The following is a 20,115-nucleotide window of genomic DNA, read 5'->3' as shown; positions in this document are numbered from 1 at the left end:
AGGCTGTAACACCGTAAGCGTTTTGTCCAAGTCCAACGCTTTAATGATTCTGCCAGTATTCTGCACTAATGTGATTGTGAATTTTATTGCATGGCATAGAATGCTGTGGCTGTAGTAAAGTGGTGATGGTTTCAATGTGACGTGGCAGTATTGTGCTGTCAGCTGCTGTAGTAAGGAATTAATTATATAAATTTGGTCGTAGCTGTTAAAGTGTAGCGAAGGCTGGGATAGAGTGGTGTTGATTTTGCTCAAAAAGTCCAGGAATCGATACCACAATCTATGATCATGAGCCCGACACCTCTACTCATTAAACCATGCGCCTCTTTTAAATATAAAGATAGAGTAGAGTGATTTTCAAGATCTTTTAGTTTATCAGTTCATTTGTAACTTCATCATGAATATGCCACCAACACATGTGGTGGAGATAGCCTGGTTACATGTAGGAACAGTGGGGTAGCTAGAGTGCATGCCGCCTGGGTCAGCTCTTGAGTTTGCCATCCTTGGATCTCCAAATACACACAGGGTTACTCAGCAGATTCAAAAGTGCTTTCCCCATGAAAACGTTCCCCAGCTACAACAGGTCATACAACAATATAAATACAAATTCACCGACACAGATACAACAGACGCAACACATATTAAAAATGCACAAATCACTCAAATAAATAAACTATAAAAACCAAATGTACTCAGGTTATAAAATGGATGGAGATCTTATTAACAGTCTTATAATTCAGAACATAATTGGCATCACTCAGCAAGACTTTTGTTAGCCGCTCTCCAGCCATCTATTTAAAACTGTATACAGCTATGGTACGACCACACTTGGAATTCACATCATCAGTTTGGAACCCCTATCTTGCTCAGAACATTGACCTCCGGGAATCTGTTCAGAGACGTGCAACCAAACGCATACCCTCCATCAGACACCTACCATATTCTGAGCGCCTTGTTTCCCTGGGCATGGATTCACTGAAGCTCCGGCGTCTGGCGACGGACTTGGTAAATGCCCACAAAGTTGTCAACCACCTCACCAATAACAACACTGAACACCTTTTTGATCTCCATGTGTCTAACACACGTGGACATGCCTACAAAGTCAGAAAACAACACAGCTCCCATGACTTTCGGAAACATTTCTTCACACTCAGAGTTGCTGAAGCATGGAATAAACTGCCTGCGTCAGTTGTTGACTGCCATGACACTGCATCCTTTAAGGCCCTCATGCTTTCCGAAATCCGTCGAAACTACACCTGATTATATATACACTTTCGATGAGTTGTAGTGCACCTGAGCACTGTACACAATGTTTATTATTATTATTATTATTATTATAACCTGTAGCACATTTAAACATAAACTCATAGAATATATTGCTTATGTTAAAATGTGCTACAGCACCAGAATAAAAAATATCCTTATTAACATGAAAAAAAACCCCAAAAACTCCCACTAACTAGCAAACCACAGGACATTCTTCAGACAGTCAATGCAATCTACAAATTTCAATGCATGCATAAAAGTTACAAACTTCATGACTCAAACTGTAATATCAGCTAGCCACATGAGTCCGACACTTTTTCGTCAGTTGAACACGCATTTAAAAGAAGCCATTGTAACTCCTTATAATTCAGTATACAAAACAAAATTGGCTATTCTAGAATAGCACTAGCTGACAGCACTACATGTAAATACAGAATTATACAAAAAGTAAGAATAGTTTTGGAAGCTTTACAGATGCAAAAACAAACATAAACTAAACACACATATGCGCAACGTTTAAATACATCATCATATCATTAAACATTATTATTACATAATTTTTGATCCGACGCTGATGATTTTATCAATTATTCAATTATTCTCAAGACCCTTTGAAACTTTGCATGGTGAATTGCTATCAAGACAATTTTATTTTGAAAATGATGTTGTAATTTTTGCAGCACCAGATGACTAGATTAAGGAGCGTTATTGTTCCAAACTAAAGTTTAAAAGACCAATAATGTAATATGAAAATAAGCTTGATAAAATATACCAAACATGCACATAGTCGTGTTTTTAGTTAATTATATGTATGTATGTATGTATGTATGTATGTATGTATGTATGTATGTATGTATGTATGTGTGTATGTATGTATGCTTGTGTGTATGTTTATGCATCTGTGCATATGTGTGCATACATACATATACATATATACATTGTATATATATATATATATATATAAAACTATGCATATATATATATATATATATGCACATCTCCCTACCTACCAACATTCTTACCTATCTATCTATCTGTCTGTTTGTCTGTCTATCTATCTATCTACATATATATATATATTATAAACACACACACATCTGTACATATATATATATATATATATATATATATATATATATATATAGCTAAGCATATATGCATATACACACATACTCATTATTTAAGTAATGTATGTATGTATGCATGCATAATTTGAACTTATGACACTTTGAAGGTTTTTATAAAAAAGATAAACTTCTCTCCTATTTCACTGAACAAATTTTCTCAGTTCAACCCAGATCAGGTTACTAAAGGGTGGATATAGTGTTGTGTAGAAGTACACCTGACTGTAATTTTCCATGCAGTTTACCTATGGTGATTAGATTAAAAGCTATAAGAAAAATTTTAAAATGTTTTTCTTGTAATAATTCCCTTCGTACTCTTTTTTTTATATTTCTTTCTTCATGTGTCTGTGCGTGTATGCGTGCGTGCATGTGTGTGTATGTGTGGGGTGTGTATGTGTGTGTGCAGGGGCGGACCCAAAGAGTGGGTTGAGGGGCACTTCCTCACCTCAAGGGAAGAAGCGTGCCCTTCTAGATAATGTTATTACATCCCATTCTTCTGGAATTGTATTCCCTTCTGACCTTGTGCCCTCCCTTCGGAAAATCTCTCGGACTGCACCGGGTGTGTGTGTTTGTGTATGTGTATCTAATCTGTGAACATGTCTGTGAATGATTGGGTGGATTAAGTCTCATGAGAGGCATTTACATCAGGATTAAATAATGATGATGATGATGATGACGATGATGATGATGATGATGATGATGATGATGATGATGATGATGATGATGATGGTAATGATGATGATGATGATGATGATGAGGAGGAGGAGGAGGTAGAGGAAGATGAGGAGGATGACAACAACAATAATAATAATAAAGATAACATACAGAAAATTGCACTACTATATACCATACAGAAAAGTGCACTACTTGGCACTGCACACATCCTAAGCAAAACACTTTCAATACAGTAACCATAAGAGCATCAAACCAAACCAAAGCACATTCCCAAGGCACACAGGGCTGCGCTTGGTAGAGAAGTGAAAGCACATTATAAAAATAAAGCTATTGAATAATAATAATAATAATAATAATAATGGTTTCAAATTTTGCCACAAGGGCAGCAATTTGCGGGGAGGGGATGAGTCGATTACATCGACTCCAGTGTTCAACTGGTACTTATTTAATCGACCCCAAAAGGATGAAAGGTAAAGTCGACCTCGGTGGAATTTGAACTCAGAACGTAACGGCAGACGAAATACCTATTTCTTTATTACCCACAAGGGGCTAAGCACAGAGGGGACAAACAAGGACAGACACACGGATTAAGTCGATTACATCGACCCAGTGCATAACTGGTACTTAATTTATCGACCCCGAAAGGATGAAAGGCAAAGTCGACCTCGGCGGAATTTGAACTCAGAACGTAACGGCAGACGAAATACCGCTCAGCATTTCGCCTGGCGTGCTAACATTTCTGCCAGCTCGCCGCCTTAGTAGTAGTAGTAGTAGTGGTGGTGGTGGTGGTGGTAGTGGTGGTAGTAGCAGCAGCAGCAGCAGTAGTGTTAGTAGTAGTAGTAGTAGTAGTAGTAGTAGTAGTGGTGGTGGTGATGGTGGTGGTGGTGGTAGTAGTTGATTTCTTTTATTTGCCACCAGGGCTAAGGTTGAGGGGGATAACACAAAAACAGATATAAAGTGTGGGGATTTACATATAATGGAATGATAAATAGAAATAAAAAGATAAAAGTAAGACGTATACTCAGTATACATTACAAGAAGTTAAGTATACATAATATACAACAATATGTAAAAAGAAATTTGTGATATGGATCCTCCTGATGCAGGAGGACCCTTTTCCAACTTCTTTCTTCTGACTCACAGCTCTACACTGAGAGGAGTGACACCGCCCACTCTTGTCATTTTCGCAACTTTCACCCACTTCTTCATAAATTCACTCAAGGACAGCACCTCCCTCACCACCCTCACTTTCCTTTTCAAGTGAAACTTGGAAAAGTCCATGAGGGCTTTACCGAAGAGGAATGTCTCTGTCCTCATTCCTTCCAGCCTCGTCTACCAGGCAACATCTTTCGTCACAGCAACCAAGCAAAGGAAAACTGCCCGATTAAAGGGGGGCGACAGGGCAATCATCACTATGGACTCAGACAACAGACAGATCTGTCCCACACGCGGCAGCAGCTGCTCGACATAACTCCACAAGTCAGCAATTACAGGACACTGAACGAGTTGCGTGCAACTCGGACAAGTCCGTCTGACAGCACATCCATGACTGTAGAGTTTATCTCGAACCGGTAGCGCCCCCCCCCCAGTAGCACTGCCAAGCTAAAGACATCTGGAAATTATCCATAATAGTCCCCGACCGGAAAGTCCTCCGGAACAGACTAGTCATTTCAGCTTCGTCAACGCTCAGAGTCTCCCCTAGGACGTTGTCGCCCTTCCCCACCACTAATCCTCTATAAATAGCTAAAGTGGAACATCCACCGATCCAATTGCCCGACTGGTAGAGGACAGTGAGCGCCTGGCGACATTCTGGGTGCCAGGCGCCCAGTCTTGGTCTATCCTTCGTCCAGGACTACAGCTCCATCAAAGAGACGAGTTGCGGAAGCACATGCCTCACAAACGGAGCCCATACGTGTTCACCTTCAAGAAATCGTTGCAGGTGGCGAAACCTGAGCACATGTCTGCGCATCAAAAGCCACGGCATACCTACGCCACCACTCAGAGAGAGTTGACAGCAGGTTGACCGCCTGACCATTGGAACGTGTCCCTTCCACAAGAACTTGAACAAGAGACGCTCCAGCTTGATCAAGCAATAACTGGGGCAAGGCACGACGGTCAGACGATAAATGATAATGGCGGCGATGTAGGCATTCGTCACCTCTGCCTGGCCTTTCAAGGACATTTTCCTCTTGGCCTATTTCTGGGTAGGACCGGCCATCCTATTCGTCACCTTGTCCCAGTTTTTATTCACTTGGAGGTTGGGACCAAACCAGACCCCGAGAAGTTTAACTGGTCCGTCAGTCCAGCATCCGATGACGCCGTCTGACGGCATCGATCAGTCTCTCCAGGTACCCAGTTGCAATCCCTCCGACTTCTCGGCATTGATTTTAGCCTCTGCAACCGACTTATATACTTCTAGAAGGGAGCCGACCGCCTCCACTTTGGAGGTGTCCGACACCATGATGGTGGTGTCGTCCGTGTATGTAGACACGGCTCTTCCTAATCTCAGTTCGAAAGGGATGCCCCTCACTTGTTCGAACTTCCGCAGCTCGAAAGCCAGCACATACAGAAGAGTTGACAACGGGCAGCCCTGACGGACCGAGCGTGTGATGCTAAACGGTTCCGATAGATGGCCATTTACCTTGACCACTGAGTAGGTACCGCTGTGCATTGCAACGATCCAGCCTCTGAAAACGGGTCCGAAACCGGCCACTTTAAGGACGGTTTCCAGGTAGCGATGCTCGACCCTTACGAATGCTTTTGATTGATCCAAATTGATCAGGGCCCCACCGAAGCCAGCTTTAGTCCCAGCCAGTGGCAGCTCGTGTATAGGCACTGCGGAACTGCAATACCCCTTATTTCTACTCGATATTATCAATAACATTTAATATAATCAGTCCTTTTTCTTTAATTCTTTCTTTGTACTTGTACATTATATAACCCTTAAGCTTAATGTCAGTAGCCAGCCCCTAGTTTATGAAAAGAATACTGAAATCCTTGTAGTATTTGGATGTTTGGATGTTGTGCGCATGCTCACATATCCAAGATAGGAAGCTGTACACTAGGGAGAGAGAGCACAGTGGTAATAATAATAATAATAATAATAATAATAATAATAATAATAATAATAATACCAAATATTGGTATAAATGTGAACTTATAATCTGGGTATAAAAGCTGGGGTTTTTGAAATTGTCTGTAGTTATCCTCTTTCTTTTTGATTTTTTGAAGAGATATTCACATCAGCAGGACATGTTTTTTTCCCTCTACATATACGGCCTGTTATGTTTGTACTTGATAGAAGTTTTGATGTATGTATGTATATATGTATGCACGTATGTATGTATGTATGTATGTATGTATGTATGTATGTATGTATGTATGTATGTATGTATGTATGTATGTATGTATGTATGTCTCTCTGTATGTATGTATGTAAGCAAAGATCATGCCGGAGGAAGTTTGTTGCCTTATGCGACACACAATGAAGAAAGACCTACGTTTATGTCAAAGTATTATTTATATGTATGTGAATATGTATGTCTATATATGCGGTTACATATATATTTATTAAATTCCCTCTTAAATTGAAATGTCTTAGACTTACTTCTGTGCTATTTCCACCTCCATCTTTTATATATAAAAATTTTATTTGTATAGATCTCTAATCTTTTTTCAACTATTATAAACTATACAAATCCGGAAAATGGCACCGAATACCAAAAATCAAGACTCAAATGTAAATTAAGGAATCCTAAAAGAACTGCAAAACATAAATGGAAAACTCTATCAGAAAAACTCGAGAAGATACTCAACCCTACCCTCGATACCAAGAGCGAAAACAACGACATGTTTGGAAAAACTTTTAAGAACAAGGGAAAATTTACATTTTGGAACATGGTGAAAAACTGGAATCTATGAGAAATAGCTAAAGTCCACCTCACTAATCTTGCCCCGAAAATTTCAAATAAAACCCATGACTAATGAGCCAGAACAACAAATAAAACTACGGGAACAAATGTCTCTCAATAGAATAGACTTGGAAATTGAACTCTTAAAATTAAGCGTCACAACAAAAGATATCGATCAACAAATAGAAGAATGTACCAAAAAATATGGGGGAACCAACTTACAACACTTCCTAAAACTCTGGAAACTGGACTGTGAACATGGGAATATACGAGATATGGTTCCTTAAATACGAAGAAGAATTTTAAAAAATACTCACCACAGACAACCCTATCATCAAAAAACAGAACAAAACACGAAACCCTACAGAAACAATCAGACCGTCATACACAACACACCTAACCCACAAACACAATACCCCGCAACCCAAATCAAATACACTCAACTACAACCAAAGTAAAACCACCCCAAACACAACAACACAAATATTCCCCAAATTTCCTCGCATAAATCCAAATCCAGAAATAACAAAAACCAACCTTATAACACAAGCACTCTAAACTTTGGAAGAGGTACACTCGGATTACTGAAGGCTACATCAGGCCCCCTAATAAACTATAACTGCAACAAGTACCCCCACCGGAACCACAGTCACTACAGCATAAGCACAACGGCCATTGGAAGAGACCCACTCAAACTACCAAGACCCCTCAGAACCCCAACAAGACTGCAACACATAGCAACTACAGCAGACCCCGCTCTCAGCACACTCACCATCAAAAACGGCCCTACAGACCCACTCAAAACAGACCGACAACAAATATCAACTACACTCAAAGTTACATTCCTTTTTTTTAGCACAAAGACAGAAATACCAGGTCACACGTTGCATCCCCACCCCTACTAAAGGTAATTAACCTTTCAAAAAAACAATTAATTGACACCCAAATAGAAGTTCTAAGTAAAGGGACTGAAGTTTACACCCACAAAGACCAAACTTTGAGATTCAAACTGAAATTCAAACTGAAAACGATACTACAGAATTCTGCCGAAAACTCAGATTGGCTGAATACTCCACCACCAACTCTAATGATGAGGACGAATCACTAGCCAAAAACAAAAGCAGCTTTTGCTCAAATAAGGGATTAAACAAAGCACTGGTCTCCTACTGTGAATATATTATGAACTTCCCCCTTTGAAATTCCCTCTTAAATTGAACTTTCTTAGACTTACTTCTGTGCTATTTCCACCTCTATCTTTTACACACACATACATATGAGAGAGAGGGGGGAAGAAAGGAAGGAATAAATAAATAAATAAATAAATAAAGAAAGAAAGAAAGAAAGAAAGAAAGAAAGAAAGGAAAAGAGAGCGGGTGGAGAAATTACTGCTGCAGTTCTTCATGACTGACCCGTTTCATCCCTGTTGGGAATCTTCAGACACAAGCTCACAATTAGCTTCTCATGCGCTCTTGGGCTCATTGGCCAGTAAGTTGACAGCACTGGTTTCTATTGGCTCCGGTTTTATCTGCATCCGGGTGTGATATTGTTCTCTCTCATGTCGGTTATGAATGTGCTGAACAATGTACTTTTCGGTCTCCCCCCGCTCTCTCTTTCCTTCTGGTGGTAGCCGTTTGAAAGCTGTTTTAGAATGCCGTTGTTCTGGTAGCCGGACTACCAGGTGACCTATCGGTTTTAATCATCGTTCTGTTATATCGCTTAGTAGTCTTGTGTTGGCTTTCTTTATATATCTTCATTGAATTATGTGTGAGTATGAGTACATGTGGGTGTGAGAATGTGTGCATTGCTGTTTTATACGGAGTGATTGTTTCATTTGTGGCTTCTGCTATTATTGCTGTATTTCACATTGCTTCTACTGTTTGTCGTAACTTCTTTTCTAATGTTGTTTTGGTGACACCTTTGTAGTAATTGTTGCAGCTTTTGTTATTTTCGTCAAGGTTGTTATTGGTGTAACTGTCGCTGCTGTGATTGCAGTTGGCAGGATGTTGGTAGCGGTGGTGGAAGGTGGTGCTACACTCTCACCTTCTTCGCTATGAAGGAAAATGCTGTACCAGAAGGCGGCGAGCTGGCAGAAACGTTAGCACACCGGGCGAAATGCGTAGCCGTATTTCGTCTGTCGTTACGCTGTGAGTTCAAATTCCGCCGAGGTCGACTTTGCCTTTCATCCTTTCGGGGTCGATAAATTAAGTACCAGTTACGCACTGGGGTCGATGTAATCGACTTAATACCTATGTCTGTCCTTGTTTGTCCCCTCTGTGTTTAGCCCCTTGTGGGTAATAAAGAAATAGGAAAATGCTGTACCATGATCTCTTTTGTCAAGAATATGACACGCAGGTTATGTACTCACGACGATCAGTTGCATCTGTTCAATTTCTTTGAAGTGTAAATAATATTAGATGCCTACAGCTCTTTATAAAAACCCAGCTTCTCGTTCAGGAGTCTTTGGTTCCAGACCTTTTAAAGTCTAGCCACTGACCACAAAGACATAGCCAGTTCCAGCGACAACATCACCACCACAGCAGCTATGTTGAGACTTACCAACTTCATCCAACAACTTTTATGGCAGCCTCCCTTCTTCGTCGCCACCATCATGTCCTTAACGTCGTCAACATCATCTCTATACGTACACAGTTCAGCAAGTAATTCACCCAGGTACCAGCACTTTTCTGCTCGTGAATTACTTCACCGCGGACAAACAGCGAATCTACAGCCTGTATGAACTCCTGTACAAGTGACCTAGGCAGCAGCATCACTGCCACAACTTCACGTTCGACATGTACTTGTGACCGTCTCAGCATCGTGACCGCGACTTCTTGATGCAGTGTTTCAACTACAGTGTACTATTGACTACGAGCTGGTATTCTTATCTTTCTTGTGTCTATGAACTTATTTCTCACTTTGATGGCTACAGACTCTTTCACTGTCTCTTCTTCATTGCCATCCTTATATGTTCTTAACACGCGCATACATCTATGCTTACACACACACATACATTTTGTTCTCATGACGGCCTGTCTATTATTCTGTATACGTGACGCACACACAAACACACGTTAACATATCAATAAATCTTCTCTTAATCATTCTTCGCGATCGTCTCCTTTTCCCTCTAGCACATACATGAGTTCTATTAATTTCTCTTTGTCGTATCGGTCGTGTGATGTGGTACAAGAGAGCCATTCTCGTCACCTCACATCACACGGACTTTACAAATTTTCTGTTCGTTGTACAAACTTTTTCTCTGATGACAAACTATTTTGTCTCGCTTGATCAAAGTTTTCGCCATAGTTCTGCAGTATGATTTAATGTGTCCTTTGTTCCCACAACGAAAACACTTTGGTTTTTTTTGAACGGACACTCTTTTCTCAGGTGCCTACCACCGCATGCCATATTTGGGTTTATCTCCTGTTGTATATCGTGTTTTTTGTGAAACACTTTATCTGCCATCCGACTCTTCCACACTGGTTTTATCTGTAAGCAATCTTTTCGTTGAATTTCATTCGTGTTGTGCCTTGCTTTTAATCCTATATGGCACTCTTCTGTCAGTTTATGGAGAGTTATAGCCTGGATCCTTTCCAGCTTTGTGAGAATTTTCGTTCTGACTTCTTCAGCTAAAAATAGCCGTAAGTCTATATATTTTTATGATTGTACCTTATAATCTCTGACGAGGCCTAGAGATATATATAAGTACCTCATTTTCAACTGCCTATTACCTCAATACACTTGACTAATATAGGCAGAATGAGATGCTTTTATCTATGGGCTGAAACAGCTGTAAGTGATTTTAATTTATATTCATGTTTTTTTAATAATTCTTGTATTCTTGTATTCTTATTTTATATGCAGATAATAATATGCTATATGTATGTATGTTATAATTATCATTTTAGTAAATAAATAAGTTAACATTTTGATGTCCTAAAGTTGGTGAACCAACTATTGTGCTTATTTGCTATATATATATATATATGTGTGTGTGTGTGTGTGTGTGTGTATATGTTTGTGTGTCTGTGTTTGTCCCCCCAACATTGCTTGACAACCGATGCTGTTGTGTTTACTTCCCTGTAACTTAGCGGTTCGGCAAAAGTTACCGATAGAATAAGTACTAGGCTTACAAAGAATAATTCCCGGAGTCGATTTGCTCGACTACAGGCGGTGCTCCAGCATGGCCACAGTCAAATGACTGACACAAGTAAAAGAGTAAAGAGATTCAAGATGTTTCATCTTTTCACTTTTTTTTTGTTTTATTGAAGGTTAAACAATTTTTTTAAGATGAGGGAGATAACCAAACGTACCGATATTCCTCATAGAACTTGGGGAGATAACCCAATTTTTTAATGGGGGTGAAATAACCAAAAAGTACCAGCAAAAGCATTAATTTATCTGGGAATGAAGAAAAGTTAGAGATATGGATAATTCCATACCTTAAATATGTCGACACTAACTACCATAATTTCTTTTTGGCTTGCTGATGCTGATGACGTCACTCGACAAGCTAGATTTCGCATTCAGATCTTCCCCAAAATCAAACTCTTTGAATTCAAGGTTAAATTATAATTAATAGTCCTAGACTCTCAACAGAATAGGTATGGCTATAGCTGATGTGCCTTTGATCATGAGCTTACTCGACCATGGTTGAACTGTGACTAAACAACAACGACCCAAAGGCTAAAGCTAGAATGCTTTCGATTATAGTTTTGCTGAGCTGCTGGAATGACTTCGAGTCAGACATGACTTACTTGCAACTCACGAAATCAAAATTTCATGATGCAAGGGAGATAATATACAATATTACCAGAAATAATTACTAATATCGTCCGCAATCATTCGTAATATAAACTGCAAGCGTAATACTTGATTTTTCTTGATAAAATTTATCTCCACCCCACCCCACCCCACCCCACCCCACCCCATTTTTTTGTTAGTGAGATTGCTATTAATTATTTTGCAGCCTCCTATATTACTTTCAAATTTTGGCCCAAGCCAGCAATTTCGCGGAGAAGGTAAGTTGATTACATCGACCCCAGCTCAACTGGTACTTATTTTATCGACCTTGAAAGGATGAAAGTCGAAGTCCACCCCGGCGGCATTTGAACTCAGAACGCTAAGTCGAAAGAAATGCCGCTATGCATTTTGTCCGGTGCGGTAACAATTGATTAAAATTTTTGGCACAAAGCCAGCAATTTCAGGGGAGTGGGTTAGTCTATCGCACCACCACCCAGAGCCCTAAAGTGCTGTAACCAAATTGTCCACGACTTCGACTACAACAAATGTGTGTATATAAAGTGGGTAACCCTGTGCAGTCCGTACACTCCATACTGTGCTGCCGCCACTACCACTGTCACCACCGCCATAAACATCTGTACAGTAGCCACCACTACCATCAACAACATAGTTACCGCCACCACCACTACCAACAACAATAACCCATAAGTAAAGATTCATAAGACAACGGTACGCATTTATATTATTCTATTATTCACAGTAGGCTTGGCGGGCCATTTTGCTGACACGATACTTCAAACAATCTGAAAGTATTTTTATTCTTTTGTCGGTAACGTTTTAAAGACACTTGGTTTTAGTATTCTTTGTTAAACTTGATTTCCTGTATGTACCTAATCCACTCACAAGGCTTTGGTCAGCCCGAGGCTATAGTAGAAGACACTTGCCCAAGATGCCACGCAGTGTGACTGAACCCAGAACCATGTGGTTGGTAAGCCAGCTACTTACTACACAGCCACTCTTGCGCCTATAGTAAATTATTAATGTATACCTTTTTCTTTTTTCTTTTCTCAAGGCGCCCAACAGATAGCATTGGTGTTTTTAAAGGCAGAAACTATACTTTTGCAGATTTAACTTAAATCTCCATCTGCACGTGTAAAAAAAATTCTGTGAAACATCGCGGAAGAAAGATGCCACATCGCTTTTTAACACAAATGAAGTTGAGATGCGCTCCTCTACAATTCATGTACCCCATAGATCGCCTGGTAAATAATTTTAACCAACAATGACATTAAACGATGATGATGATGATGCCTCTTCCCCCTTTCTTGAGATGTTCCGAAATGCAGCATGAATATGTAATATATCAGCGTAGCTGTGTGGTAAGAAGTTTGATTCCCAACCGCATGATTTCGGGTTCACTCCTACTGCGTGGCACTTTCAGCAACTGTCTTCTACTCGAACCTCGAGTCGGCCAAAGCTTTGTGAATAGAATTGGTACACGGAAACTGAAAAGAGGCGGGTCGTGTGTGTGTGTGCTTGTGTTTGTTCCTCACCACAGCTTGACAACCGGTGTTGGTTTGTTTACGTTCACGTAACTTAGCCGTTCGGCGAAAGAGGCTGATAGAATAAGTACCAGATTTTAAGAATTAAGTACCGTGGTCGATCTATTCAACTAAAACCCTTCAAGGTGGTGCCCCAGCATGGCCGCAGTCCAATGACTGAAACAAGTAAAAGATGAAAAATTGCGACTTCCAAATTATAAAACAGAGTACACTGGTACTAAAGTTGAGCCAAAGTACGGTGGTGTTTCGTAAGATGAAAGAGTTATCTCCCATGAACTTCTGTTGACAACTTCGTTGCTATAGTAACAGACAGCTTCATTTAGATTTAATAGAAATACTTATAAAAACACAATATCTTCAGTTTATTCACATTTTTGGGTCTTCATTATTTATTTTTTAAAAATTATGCCTCACTACTTCGATTGAATTTTAGCAAATCTCATATTTCTTCTTTCATACACGAAATCTTGCGAATGAAACTTCTACAGAGACAAGGCATTAGGTGCAAATTTCCAGTTTTTTTCCAGTCCCAAAAGGAAATTCGAATCTAATTAAATGTCTGTGCAGGTTTTCCCTTCGTTTTCTCGGGGAATTTTCTCTGCATATCTATATGACTGTGAGTTGAAGTCTTAACTAGAGACAGTTGGACAAGAACCCCACGGATCTAATGATCATATGCTAACCCGAAAGAATGCCAAAATAAATACTATAGGAACCATTGTGTTGTTTTGTTGGGGTGGTGGTGGTGGTAGTGGTGGTGGTGGTAGTGGTGATGATGATGGTGATGGCTATAATACTTTTAAGATGGTCTCGGCTCATAGAGAAAAATGATTTATATGTCTAGCCCCCATCTTCCAATCTAAACCTCTCAGACCTTAGCGTACCCCTAAAGACAAATTTAATTGGGGCAAAATGAGTAAGTCAGAGTATGGTAAATTTGTCGCTTCAGTTTTCCATAATTACGTTTGAAAAAGGACTCATACACGTCAATATACATTCCTTAAACATCAGAAAGATCAGAAATGCAAGAAAAATTTTAAATACCTAGGTAAAATGAAAGAGCATCTTGAAAAAATGGTACATGATATGAAATTAAGGAAACCCGACTAAATCTAAAAACTCAGCATGAAATATTCTCTATAGCTTCTTCATGATCTGCTGGAATGGCTTTCTTCCTGATATATTCACGCACCATGCTGTTAAAAAGAAGAAATTGAAATTAGTCATTACTCATTTTGCCCCGCTTTAGACGCCAGGTTTTGAAAATTGAAAATTATCAAATTAGTCATGAGTGTGGGATAAATAGATTTGGAATCCAACAGAGAAAAGTATTATTATTGTTAAACACCGAGTATTATTAAAATATTATATTGGTAACCTCAATTACAATCGGGTGAAACACTGGATGATAAAGGTCCCAAGGTCCGTAATGTGTTCACTGTGTGTAGTTCATGTCTTGCAGGAGAGTGGAAAGCAGTTTTTTCTTTAACGTAAACTACATCACCAGTCTTCAGTTATCAATCATCAGCTCAATGGGAAAATTTCTTGAAAACAAAGTACCTATCAGCTGTTTCAAACTATTTCAACAACAACAGCTATGCCAACCAACTTTTACTAATAAAGGTGATGCAATAGTAGAAAATGACGATGCAATACTTGCAGTGTAGCAATTTTAGACAAGTAGGAAAAAGAAAAGCAAAAAATCGGAAATGACTCATTTTACACCACTTATCCATCTTGTCCTATTTACCCATTTTGCCCCACTCCTGCATGTTTCAGCGAAATCCAAGAGCCGATCATGGATAACGGAAAACTTATAATAAGATGAGATGTTAGATCTTATTTTAAGGTGCTATCAAAGTGAAAGTAAAATAGGAAAGGAATGAGGTTAAAAAAAGGCAAACAACTCAACAAAACTAAACAAAAAGAAAAAAACAGGAATGATGGCAGTTAATATAGGAATAAAGTGAAAGCAAGATCTATATTTCATTCACGTGCTATTAATGTGTAGGGTTGCAGATGTTGTAATTGAAGTACGCCACTTCAAAGTAATATACCTATCAACTTATACCACAGAAACGATATTCAGGGGTATGTGACTCGATGCATATTAACACGGTTAACGTCCAGTCGAAAGTGGCTGCTCTTGAGCAACTGCTGAAAAATATTGAAACTATCGAACCCTATCGAGGTTTTTTCATACTAAGGAATTTATCTCTCTATATTTGCACAGAGTCAGCTCATCTTACTGATTCCCATCGTGCCTCCAACGCTTCGACAACTTAATCTTTGAGAGACTCGAATGCTTAGTCAATGTCAGACTCTCTCTAACATCCTGGGATCAGGCTGCATTGGCCAAGCGATTTGGAGGCCTTGATCTTCGTAAGTGTTCGTCCCTCTCTCTCCTCTTTTACTTGTTTCAGTCATTTGACTGCGGCCATGCTGGAGCACTGCCTTTAGTCGAGCGAATCGACCCCAGCACTTATTCTTTGGAAGCCAAGTACTTATTCTATTGGTCACTTTTGCCGAACCGCTAGGTTACAGGGACGTAAACACACCAGCATCGGTTGTCAAGCGATGTTGGGGGGACAAACACAGACACACACACACACATACATATATACAACGGGCTTCTTTTAGTTTCCATCTACCAAATCCACTCACAAGGCTTTGGTCGGCCCGAGGCTATAGTAGAAGATACTTGCCCAAGGTGCCACGCAGTGGGAATGAACCCAGAACCATGTAGTTTGTAAGCAAGCTACTTACCACACAGCCACTCCTGCACCTATACTGCTTCGTTTTCCATCCACGCCTGCTCCACCCTGGTGAGCAACATCGTCTCCTCTCCAACATGGACCAGTTCCAACAGAGAGTTGGATGAAGCTCTCCAACACTGGAGGGAATTAGACTTGTCTGCTCCTAAGAAGATGGTAGACTGTCGGAGTCAGAGAGCGTGGGACAACATAATTTCGGAAGCCACCTTCGACTCTCTCTTCATCCAGTCGGACCAGTTTTTAAGATGCCGCCAAAATACTCAAGCAACTGGATAGATGCAATCTCTGTGGCTAATGTTGGTGGCCTAATCAGCTTGGACGAACTTCGTGTCTCCATTGGCCTCAGAGTGGGAGCTGACGTATGCACGGTTTTGATCTGTCGTTGTGGAAGGCTCCTCGACTCCACAGGCCTCTATGGCCTTTCTTGTCGCCTGAATGCTGGTCGCTTCGCGCGTCATACGCAGTTGAAACTGAAACTCAAGAGAAGCTTGGTCCGCGCAAACATCTCCTCAATCTTGGAACCATCTGGGTTGTCCAGATGTGATGGGAAGAGACCAGACGGTCTCACCCTGTGTCCCTGGTCGCAAGGCAGATGCCTTGTCTGGGATGTCACAGTTAGCGACTCCTTTGCTTCTTCTCAATTTCTGCGGCGGAGTGGAACAAAACCCTGCAATACCACGATCTATCGGCCAACTACAGCTTCCATTCTGTGGCATTCGAGACGTTTGGTGTGGTCGGACCCCTAATTGCGAGATTCCTGTCTTCACTGGCAACTCGCCTTGCAGAGGTAACTGGTAAGGCACTTGAGGGCGCTTGACTGTTCCAATGCATCAGCCTATCCATAACCTTCGACAGCGCTGAGTGAGGTTTCCCAGCGCCCCCAACTGTTCAACCTAAGGTGGCGAATGGTTTGGGTTTTTCTTTTTTCTTTTTAATTGTTTCAACTGTGTTCTCTGTTTTGTCCAGTTTTCTCATTTAATTTTGTAAAACAGTAAACACTGTGAAGGCAATAAAGTTTTTACAGACGTAATTATAAAAGAATCTACAACTGAACGAAATGGCTATCATCGAATTCGATGAACTACCATAAAACTACTACCTACTTTTAGGAGAAATATTTCGTTATAAGTCTCCTTACTATCATTTATTAGCTTGTTTTATCGACGTTCTAGGCAGTTTAGGGCAAATATATTTCTTCACTTATTTATTTCATATGCTGGTGATTGCCATCATTATCATTTATCGATCAAATATACGAATCGTAAAAAAGTACAAAAACAGGATACACACAAACATGCAGGAAGTAAATAGACAACTTTAATTTTCATAATTTTTTATTTGATATTAATTGGTTCAAGAAGAGGTTTTCTTCTAGCTGCCCGTCCATAATACCCAAGCTTATTCAGATATGTAACACACGTTCTTGGACTAACTTCTAGCTGTTTTGCAATGTCAGAAGCCTTCGAACGGGGTTCGTTTTCCACAATTCTATTCAAACAGCGAAGTTTCCTTTCCGAGGGCCCAGGTCGGCCGGGACGAGAGTCTGTTGATTCTTTTCCTTGGCTTTTGAATTGCACTATAATTCTATTAACAGTAGCAAGAGGAATTTGAAGATTTTCGACAATTTTTCGCTGGCTAAGACCAGCCTCAGATTGCCCAACAATACGACCTCTTTGAAAATCTGACAGTTGTGCTGAATTTTTTGTGCGTGGCATGGTTACTCTTCGCAAATGTTTAATATAATGGCACCTGGAATGAAAAAGAATAATTACATTGTAAATTCTACACCGCTGAAAACATATTAAGACGCTTAGATTAAAAAGTTTGAAAATTAAAGGTGTCTATTTACATCCTGCATGTGTGTGTGTGTGTGTGTGTGTGTGTGTGTGTGTGTATGTATTTGCACGCACGTAGGTATGTGTTTGACTATTTGGCTCTCTCGATCAGATGAAAGACAATGCCAGCAATCACCAGTACATGAAAAAGATTTTTGAAATAATAAATAAATATTTTTTCCCTTGAACTGCCGCCGGATCCATTCCCTGTAAGGTCACTTTCCTTTCCGTTCAAATTCCTTTTGAAAAGATATGAAAGTCACAAACTCTTATTGCTCACCTCCTATATGCAAAAACTTAAATATTCATTAAACGCCACCACATCATTTTCAAACAAGAAATTTACGAGCTTCACCACCCCTTTCAGATTTTATATATTTCTTATTAATTTTGTATAACGGTAAACACTCTAATATAATAAATATCAGTAAAAAAAAAATAAATAAATTCAGAATAATAACGATATTCTGCTAGAGGCCTTAATTTATTCATATATCAACGAAAATGGCTCTCATAATCCAGAATTAATGAAGCGACGATCCAATCGACTGTAAGTTGTACAAAAATTGCCTTGGATCATAAATAGCAGATGGTCAAAGATAGTTGCAGAAATGCGACCAAGCTGATGGCTGTTAATAAATCGAGTCTCGACTCAGCCAAACATCCAACCGAGCAATCACCCTTCAAGCTATTACCTCTCCTCTCAAAATGTTACCAAGACCTCACGCAAATCACATCGAATAAAAGACCGGAGGGTAACGGCTAAAATGCCTTTGACCCTAGTTCAGGTTGCTCAAGGCTGACTTCGGGCTGAACAGCTATTTCGTTTTTTGAATTTTCCCTTCAATTCAGATTAATTTCCTCATGCATAAACACGTTATTTTTAAAGATGTGCGACTTACTCGAACGAAAAAAAAGTAAAGTTGACCCCTATGGGATTTGAACTCACAACCAAGAGGGGTGAGGGTGGGGGAATCTACCCTATCGCTGCAAGGCATTTTTTTCGGCGATCTTGTCTTAATCTCGCTTTTTATGGTTTTTCTCAATGAAATATAACGTTTTATCCCTTACTGTTCTTCGATTGATATAATTTTCACAGCAAAATTTACTTGAAGATATTACTTCGATTACGTTGACAACAAAACAGCAATGCCTAACGGTAGAATTTAGATATAACCCCTTCTCTCTCTTTTTTTCTTTTTGTTTGTTTTCTTTCGCTATCTCTAGCTTTCTCATACCTTATTCTTACTTTCCATATCACCCTCTCACTTTCTATTCCTCCCCGACCCATCATATCATGTGTTTTTATCTTATTCGTCCGTTCTTCTTCTCTCTCCTTCTCTCTCTCTAGCCGTATTTTGAGGTCTGCTTCTGTGCGTTGGAGGAAGGATAGGGAGGACAATAACAACAAGTTATAATCAACCAATCAATGTATCACTAGTGGTTGTGACGTCACTTCCGTAAACAACATTTGAGCGTTAGTTTGTGTGCTCTTATGCCCATCATAATTACATCGCATATGTATACCACCACACATATATATATATATACTTACATGTATGTTTAGATAAGAGGGCAATGGTTTTGTAGAATCAACTCAACTTCGACATATAGATCCCCCCTAAATGTGTACCCTATATATAAATGTTTGAAACGTAGTTTGTAGTTCGTAAAATGTTCTAACGTCAACTAAATCTAAAACCAACCAGCCAGCCAACCGACCGACCAACCAGCCTTTTGTTGTGTTTAAAAAAATAACCAATCAACAAAACAAAAAACAACAGAACCACGATAATCATTCACAGAACGCCAAGTCGAGCAAGGCATATACTATATTGTGTACGTTCGACAGCAAAAAAACAAACAAAAACCAAAGCTTTATTTCATTTCAAAAATTTATAGCATATTCCATTTTTCATGTCTCAAAGAACCAAAATATAAGTCAGAATAATAATAATAAGTCTTCTTGAATTCCGTGTGGGTTAAATTTACCTTACTCTGCTTCCCCAGGAAAAATACAGGTGAGTGAGGTCGAAATGGTTCCTTTTATGTTGTATTAGACCGACCAGATTAAGACTTTACGAAGTGACTTGTAGATTGTTTTGAAATTAGCTCATTTGTTATCTGTTGCTGGCTCGTCTATCTATTTATATTTTGTTTTGTGTGTGTGGTCTTTGTAAAAGAACAATGTCGATTTCTATTGTCTTGGAGTAAGGCCAGTTTTGTTT

General features: G+C 39.6%; 1 protein-coding gene across 2 annotated transcripts in view; it reads left to right on the top strand.

The window, feature by feature from the left end:
* Window positions 1–19,339: 19,339 nt before the first annotated feature.
* Window positions 19,340–20,115, top strand: part of LOC115223298 (T-complex protein 11 X-linked protein 1) — a 45,527-nt gene continuing 44,751 nt past the window's right edge. The window contains exon 1 of one of the 2 annotated variants that reach the window (XM_036500460.1): window positions 19,340–19,908. The gene's annotated coding sequence lies outside the window, so the exon portion shown is untranslated. The remainder of the gene's footprint in view (window positions 19,909–20,115) is intronic. The other variant, XM_029793810.2, reaches the window with a different exon arrangement.

This window comes from Octopus sinensis, linkage group LG2 (genome assembly GCF_006345805.1).
Source record: "Octopus sinensis linkage group LG2, ASM634580v1, whole genome shotgun sequence".
NCBI classification, from domain to species: Eukaryota; Metazoa; Mollusca; class Cephalopoda; order Octopoda; family Octopodidae; genus Octopus; species Octopus sinensis.
This window is presented reverse-complemented; position numbering and strand designations above follow the sequence as displayed.